The sequence below is a fragment of the Mastomys coucha genome, unplaced genomic scaffold, assembly GCF_008632895.1.
Source record: "Mastomys coucha isolate ucsf_1 unplaced genomic scaffold, UCSF_Mcou_1 pScaffold20, whole genome shotgun sequence".
NCBI classification, from domain to species: Eukaryota; Metazoa; Chordata; class Mammalia; order Rodentia; family Muridae; genus Mastomys; species Mastomys coucha.
In genome coordinates this window covers 54,540,845-54,549,316 of record NW_022196903.1, presented here as the reverse complement: position 1 = coordinate 54,549,316, position 8,472 = coordinate 54,540,845, and the positions used below count along the sequence as shown (strand labels likewise).

At 43.1% G+C, this 8,472-nt stretch overlaps 1 protein-coding gene across 4 annotated transcripts in view; it reads left to right on the top strand.

Moving 5' to 3' along the window:
* The first annotated feature begins 564 nt into the window (after positions 1-564).
* Gprin3 (GPRIN family member 3) overlaps positions 565-8,472 on the top strand; it is an 80,972-nt gene continuing 73,064 nt past the window's right edge. For all 4 annotated transcript variants that reach the window (XM_031382055.1, XM_031382056.1, XM_031382053.1 and 1 more), the window contains exon 1: positions 565-1,062. The gene's annotated coding sequence lies outside the window, so the exon portion shown is untranslated. The remainder of the gene's footprint in view (positions 1,063-8,472) is intronic.

The window sequence follows — 8,472 nt, the reverse complement described above, 5'->3', positions numbered from 1 at the left end:
AAGACTGTTCAGTATGACCTGAGTGGGAATCTGTTACAAAACTCAGATCCTTGGGATCTGCTACTAACATCATCTCCCCAGGATCCCTGGGTAAGCCCTGAGTAGTAACTAAAGATGACATCTTTGATAGGTTTGAATGCCAGCCAGGCTGCTTACTACCCCACTCTCAAGCGAAGTTTCTAAACAAGGAGTAACGCCCCCTTAATAAGTAGTTGTGAGAATTATAGCTGCAAATTTTGCAAACAAATACTCGGTTATAATAGTTCTTGTGGTGTTGTTTAGCACCATCTACAGCAGCTCACTAGACTTCACAGTGTTGCAGCAGCAGCTCAGAGAGGCTGTGTCCAAAGCCATCTACGCTCTTGAAGGCTGTGATGCAGGGGAGGAACCGGAACATTTTGCAGTGACAACTCTAAATACTTAATATATTGTCCATTCCACAACGTAGCAAATGCCCGTTGCCTGCTTGCTTTCACATCACTGCACGTGACTTTATGAGGAGCCACCTACTCTATATGGAGACAGTGGGTATAGTGACTTGCTAAAGGGAGTAAGGGCCAGACTTCCTGCTGAGTCGCTCTGGGTCCCCAGTCCTTTTCCTTAATCTCCATCTTAACTTTCCATCTGTCACTGGTTCCCCTGCATCAGAAGCACAGCCAGCCAGTCCTCTAAGCTCCCCCAGGGCGCTAGGCTCCCTGAGTCGAGCCCGCAGGGCTTGCTGGGGCGGAGTTCGCAGGGAGGCTGCTGCCTGTCTGAGCTGCAGTCAGGACTCGGAGGCTGGGGCCTGGCCGCCACAGAGGGGCGCGCCTGGCTGGCGCGGATCTGCCCGCACGTGAACTCCTCCTCCTTGCTGGCTCGGCGCCGAGCAGTGAAGCTGCCCGTCTCCGCCCCGCTCCAGCTCTTGGCATAGTAATCTCAGTTCCTGATCGTGCAGAGCTGGCTCCTGGCTGCAGCGAACTGCTCGAGTCCCAGCAGCGGTGTGGCAGAGCCAGGGCTGGGAATCGACTGGAAGCCCAGCAACGCGCAGACAGCGGCCCAGCGGGGGACACCCCGCCGGAGCAGGTAAGCAAGCAGTGGCCGGAAAGGGGCCGCCCCCGCGGCCACCTGGCCCAGTGGCCAGCCTTGGAGACAAGAGCCTGGCAATGTGCCTGTGCTGGTGAAGGAAGGATTAGGTCCCACATTTTGTTCGTGGATCCTTTGCCTGTTGCTTATGGTCCCCAGCCCATGCTGCCATCCTGCTTCTCAGGAGGGGCTGTGCGCCCCGCGGGTGATGTATATCTCTGCAAGGTTATTACTCCCTTAAGCTCTGATCCAAAGGTAAAAAAGAGAAGCCGCTTGCTGCTTCTGAGCTGGGAATCATAATCAGTAGGACATGCACACATCGAATATTCGAAGAAGGGTTGTGTGTGTGTGTGTGTGTGTGTGTGTGTGTGTGTGTGTGTTTGCCTTTTTATTATTTTCCTTTGATTATTTGCTGTAAGGTAAAGACTCAGTCGTATGCAATATATTCGATTATATGTGTGTATATGTATGTATTTATTAATGCATTTGCATATATATTTCTTCTTGAGGTCGGAAGGGAGAGATGAGGAAGGTTGGACAGAGATGATAAAGGAAAATCATTGAAGAGCGTGTTCAGTGTCTAGAGGTGAACTTTGGAACCACGTTAAATCAAGGTAGCGACTAGAGGTGATAAACCTTTCTCTAGGTATATTATAGCAAAGGCCTGAAATGTTCATCCAGTACACACCAAAAGGGAAGGAGAGAGAGGAGACTTGGGCACTGGAAAGTAGATTGGGTTGGAGGAAGGGCAGCTTAGGCACATCAGGGTTCAAGGGCTTTTGAAGGGGTGTTAAGCGAGGTCATTGGTTACACGTAGGCAGTTCAAGGTTGGGGTGATGTGAGAGCAGCTGAGTAGGTGGGGGGAAGGCAAAAGCCTGGAGGTGGCAGGGAAGAAAGGAGCTTTAGCTAGCCATCCAGCTTGGAGCCGCCTTCCTGAAGGTGTTTGCTTCCTTCCGTTTTCACAACAGTTTTGTTCAAGATCCATAGGTCCATGTTTTCATTTTATTTTATTTTTCATGGAATCTGGGTCATGACAGGACTGGAAGAAACTGAAGTGTTTACACCACCAGAAAGATTTGGAGAAAGTGATTAAGGCTTAGCTTCATGAAATATTTACATAGCTCTTGCGTGGGCTTTTGTTTGCTCTTGTTTGCGCTTCTGCATATTTTACCTTGATAATGCTTTGAGCATACTTCTCCTGAATGAGCCTGTTTTCTAGTTACAAACTATTCTTTTCTTCCCACATTGGCCTGCCCTGAGTAACAGTGGAGTGGTGAGAATAAAGTTACAAAGAAGAAAGTCTTCTCTATTGCTCTCCTCCAATGGCCAGAGTATGCGTAGACAATGTCCTTTGACAGAGAGTCACAGAGAATGTGCTTGGTTTCTGTCACGTCTGTGTGCACCGTGTGTGTGTGTGTGTGTGTGTGTGTGTGTGTGTGTGTGTGTGCTGAGTAGACCGACTGTATTAACTGTAAACCGGAAAACAATGTAGTAATCACCACTGACTGCTATCACCAGTCTAGATGTTCAGTCACTAAAAGGAGTTTCAGAAACAGCCCAGGAACTCCAGGAGATGCCCTCCTCTGCTGTGATGTGCCAAGGGGTCATCGAATCACCAGTACTGTTGTGGACATGGCATGGCACAGCATGGCACCCTCACAGGGTGGAGGGCTGAGGTACCAATTGAATCAGGTCAACTGTGGTGGGCGAGAAAGTGAGCTTCCAACAGGGTGCACTAAAATTTTAGAGTTTAGTTGCCTCAGAAGACTTTCCCAGCATAATTATTTGTTCCTCCAAAATTTTCTTGATTATGCCTGAAATAGCCTAGAAAAGATGTATTTAGACAGAGTTATCCTTCATTGTTAGAGTGTTGTGGCAAATCTGCAACTTACAGGGAAGCCTTCAGCTACCAGGGATGGAATCACAGAATGACAAAATAGGATGATAATATTGAAGGCTGCATTTGACTTGAAAAGGCATTCTTCAGACATGGAGAACACACTTTTCTCCACAGTTCCACTGCGGCTCTCCATGGCTGGTGCCCTCTCCTTTATGTGTTCCTTCATTCAGCCAGTCAACATGTATCTCAATGAGCAAGGCATGACCCTCAGATGTGAAATACAGGAATAAATAAGACACAGTCTGTGCTTACAACATGTAGTGAAGTGACAGATGGTGACAGCCAAAGCCTTGTGGGAAGAAGCTTCAGAAGCCAGGCTGAGAGGAGCACAAGGCAAGTTTCCCAGGAACCAGAACAGTGAGAGCTGCTGCCTTGGCTAAGAGAAGCTGGAAGGGCTTTAAGTAAGCAGGGACCCAGGAAGACAATCCTGTGAGTACATAAAGGTAAAAGATGGGGAGAGAGGAGGCAGCAGAGTCTATCCCCAAGCTCAGTACACAAGGGCTTGCTTCTACCCCAGCCTTCAGGAAGCCCTTCTGTCTAGAGACAATGAATCCATTCATATTGAGGCTGTTCTAGATTGATTGTGCTTACCCACGTTAGATCCTCCAATGATCTACAAATGGTAGCTAGCTTAATTTGCAATTGTCTGCTCAGAGGAGAGAAAAGCCTTTGAGTAAGTCATGACTTCCTGTGCCTCAGCTGCTTTGTCCCCAGTGTCCATGGCTACTCTGCATGCTGTGGAGTAACTGAGGGAGGAGAGAGTGAGTTTATAGAAATGACTTTGAGAAATTCAGGAAACCTTTCCTGGTTTCATTTTTAACTTGTATTTCTCCCCTCTTTACTAGTTTGCTTTGAGACATGGTCTTGCTCTGTGGCACAGGCTTCCTTTAAAATCACAATACCCATGGCTCAGCCTCTCAAGTTCAGGGAATATAAGGTGTGCACCATCACACTCAGCTTTCCAAACTTATTTTTATGATAACAGAATTCAGGGATAAAGTATAGAGACTAGTAACCACACAACGTATTTACATATCTCAAAATGACTCCAAAAGGCAAATGCCATCAACAAATAAGAATTAATTCTAGGAAATGGACCAAAGAGAGACCAAAGGACACTTGAACATTTTCAATAATTTTTAAGTGAAATAAATAGTTGTATCAACCCCATAATCATCAGTAAGTGACCTTTCTAGACTTGTATATTTCAAATTTCAGATACCAAGTTACAATGGAATCAGATTAGTGCATGTGATCAGTATTTTGATTGTTGAATCTACCAGGGAGCAAGATAGCATACAAGAATATATGTTGCTCAGGGGACTTTGAATGGTATGTACATAATGAACCATGGCGTGCAAGTGTGCACTTCCCGTTGCCCATGTCTGGAATAGTCTGGGTGTTACTGCTTTAGGTGATAGAGAAGCTTCCAGTTTGCAAGATGCAGCAGTTGAAGGGAGAGATCCACACACAGGCTTTTATACACTGTTCTGAGCAACAGGGCTGTATCACTGAAAAGGCAACACACAGTACTAACCAAATAAGTCAACAGAAATCCAGAGGGGACAGCGCTGGGTGTGGATTTCATCTGAGAAGCTTCAGCAAGTAAATGGAGCTTGAGTTAGTCTGTGAATGGTGGTTGGATTGAGTGGGAGGTGAGAGATTCAGGGTGGTAAGTAAACATGTAGAAAATAGATATTTACTACAGAGAAACCATCCACTCATGAATCATGCCCCAGCTGCCCCCTTCTCACTCCGTACTCTCCATCTCCAAGCCACCCTGCCTAGCAACAGCAACACTCACTAATGTAGCGAAACTCTGGAATACTGCACATTGCTATTAATGGCAACTTTCCTGTGGTACCCAAGATCTTTAAACTTTTTCTTCCTACAGGTCTTAGGTCTTCAGGTGTATGTCATTTGCCCTACAGCTTGCCATTCCTCCTCTCCTCCTATATCTACTTTCTTATTCTCTACTTCTAAATAGAGAGCATTTTATGTTGTTAATTATTTTATGTTTAAGATTTATTTTCTTAATACTTCTACTTTAAGAAAATCTAGTGAGAATGGCCATGACAGCATGAATCTTTCCTTTCCTGACTTTTTTTTTTCTTGTTGTCATCATTTCCTGGTTGGACCTGGACTCAGTTGAATATGATAACTGAACTACTGACTATTGACAAGATGTACCACAGTGTAGCATGACTCACTTCTCAGAACACAGCTACAATCACTGGAACAGAGGGGTAGAGGTTGGTCAGGTGATTGTCACATGTTCAAAAAGCAAGCACCCATCAGGAGCAGAATCCTAGGCCAGGCCACCATCATTAAGCAGCCACAAGCACCAAACTGAAGCATAGTAGAGACCATATTCTCTTTCCTTTGTTTTGTGTTTTCACTGTCATTTTAGTGTGGTGTTTGAGTGAATGTCTTGGTTTGGCAAAATGGCTCAGTAAATAAAAGCCCTTGCTGCTGAGCCTAATGATCTGAGTTTTATTTCACATGCTAGAAGGAGGGAAACTCTAGGGAGTATACCCTGCCTCCCCCACATACGCAACCAGTCAGTCCATCAATCAATTAATCAATGAAGTGAAAGAAAGATTAAAAATTAAAAAGGCAGTTAGCATCTGCGTGTTCTGCTGTAGGTGGCTTACTGCTTATCATGGAGAGAAAAGTCAGAGCAGAAAGGTTTTTGAGCCTTCTGAAAACTCTTTGAATTTCTCCAAGCTCTTGCTGTCTCTGCTCTCAAATAAAGCCACGCTGTGGTATTGAGCCCTGCTGAATGAAGCTATGCTTTTATTCAGAACAACAGTGTCAGGACACAGACTCAGCAGCATGTATTCTTTCATTTGGAGTCAAATATAAGAACTTATATGTTTTCCTATCTCATGCTGGGCAGCACGCTCATCCTTCTTTCCTATAGGAGAGTGCTTAGTAGTAATAATCTGACGGTTGAACATTCAAGTCAGGTTTAGGATGATAATATTGAAGGCTGCATTTGACTTGAAAAGGCATTCTTGTATTCCATGAGGAAATGTCTATATAATCTTACAGTTTAAATGACTTAGTGTGCTGAATCCCAGTGAGAAAACCACTCACAACTTTTGCACTGGGTATATTTTGGAGTTAACAGCACAATGATAGCACTCCAGTGTTCAAGCTTGTAATTAAATTGCCTTATTTTGAAGCCCATCAAGTTAGCTCAGATCATTAATTGTAGACAGTAATAACTGACCCATGGCAAGAGGCCAAAGTGAAATGACCTCCTGATTCCTAATACCAAATCCAAAGGTTGAGCTTAGAAATCTGCATATAGGTATATGTGTATGTGTTTGTGTGTGTATATTCCAAAAGATTTTGGAAAATTATAAAGATGCAGAGGAGTCTCTGTGAAGTTAGTAGCTTATTTTCAGTCAAATTAGACCCCAGGTACAGGGTGAGGCTGGCTGTGGACTGGGAGATGAATGTGGGTGTGTGCTGTTAGAGTCCCCTCCTTGGAGGCAGAAGGAGAGCCTAATTATGGAGTTTTTCTTTAAAAGTTGAGGGTGGGTTTAAGTACAACTTTCTTATCATAAAGTAAAATGGAAGATGAACAATGAAAAATATCTCTGTATTCTATTCAGTATCTGTCGCCTACTGGGCTACAACTCAGAATGAGAAATGCTGAATTTTGCAGTGGGGACAATCTGTATACTACACTCACTAAGGCCATTGAGTGGGGCCAGCTGAGTATACTTCAGACCATCTCAGTCATTATGATCTGAGGTGTCAATAAAACTGTGGAGACCAGCTGGATAATCTTGAACAAAACAGGTTCTGTTTGGAATGCTTCATTCCTGCATCCTAAAGAAGATACATATCATGCTACTCTTAGGAAGTTTGCTGTAGTCAAGATTCACATCCATGACACTTTCGGAACCAAGAAAGCCATTTCAAAGTCTGCAGCAGAAGACTAAGACACAGGCATCTCTTGGACCTGGGGTTTTGATTTAGTAGCAGTTGTCAGAGCTCTAGGCCTCCTTCAGAATTCACATTTGCATTTAACAACTTTATGAAGAGAATGAAAGATTCAGAGAATATATTTTAAGCATGAATTGCAAACAAGCCATCGAAGTGGGAAATCTAGTTTGTGAGGCACAAGATATTGATAATTCTTTATTATTTTTCAGGGTTATTGATTATAAATAGCCTAAATGTTAAGAAGCCATATTGTGTCAATGGGAAGTTTTTTGTAGTGTATGCAATTTAGCTTAAATGCAATCCTTAAGGGATTGCTGTGTTAACTCTATTTTCTGTGTAATCAGCGCACGTTTGTTTCAGTACTTGTGTACCATTAATTTCTGAAGTATAACCAGCTCTGTCCATACCCTGTTCTTAGTGACTACATAATACAGTTTCTCCATGCTGCAGAATTTGGCATTGATTCTAGATTTTCATTCTGAATTGTGGCCCTGTAGAAGAGAGATACTGAATAAAACAAACATTTCTTGTTGTTCTCATTCTGTGTTAGCCTGTGATAAGAATGTGCTTTCCCATGATAAGCTTTTATAAATTGTTTAAAAATGCATGTGCTATTTATTGTGAGTTCCACTTTGTTCAAATTTGGTCTTTGTCTTTGCTGTGTGTCTTTTCTATATAAATGCTTATTTCCTCCAAGTCAGTTTCTCATTGCACACAGTCATAGGTTGATGCTTGGCTATTTCCACAAACCCTCCTTGATTCTTCAGCACTGGATATGACACAGTTAAATCTATTATAGCATGAACGTTTCAACATATGCTTAGTGTGTCATTATTTGAGCATGACCTTCAGAAAACTCTTCTATAAATTATGTCTCCTTAAAAATGATAATCAAAATGAAGTAAATAATTAGATGTTGGTTTTGTGTTCATGTTGAACATTGTCTGAAAGCAGTCAGAGAAGAGACATCTGTCAGTGATGGGGATAGATGCCGAGTTCTGAGCAGGAGTGTCAAAAGGCTTTTGAATCCCCTCCACCTGCCCATGATTTCTTGTCAGATTCTCAGAATAGAAGAAAGCATCCCAGAGATCTTCACTGCATGGGTCTCAGGCTTGGGCACATAGGTACCAGCTTAGAAACTGAAACCCACCAGTCTGCAACCCAGCAAAATCATCATAGCCCACAGTCAAGGTATTTGCTTTTTGTCAAGGATGACATCTATTATAAAAACATGCAGTATTGGCCCACAGTGTCTGCGCTGGCACAACATAGTTGCATATACTGTAGTTTTATTACAGTCTCCACTTCTGCCTGTTGTCCTTCTGACCTTGAAGCTTCCCTTCCTCTTTATTCTGAAATTCACTCAGAACTCATAGGTACATGTCTTGGAACTCTGTACTGGATGTTCCTAGAGTAACATAGGACACTAAATTCCATGTCTCAACAGAGCAGAGAGATAATTATCTCACATACATCTAACTCCAATGAATTGGTACGCTTAAAAAGTTTCCATCTTCAAGATATATATATATATATATATGTATATATAT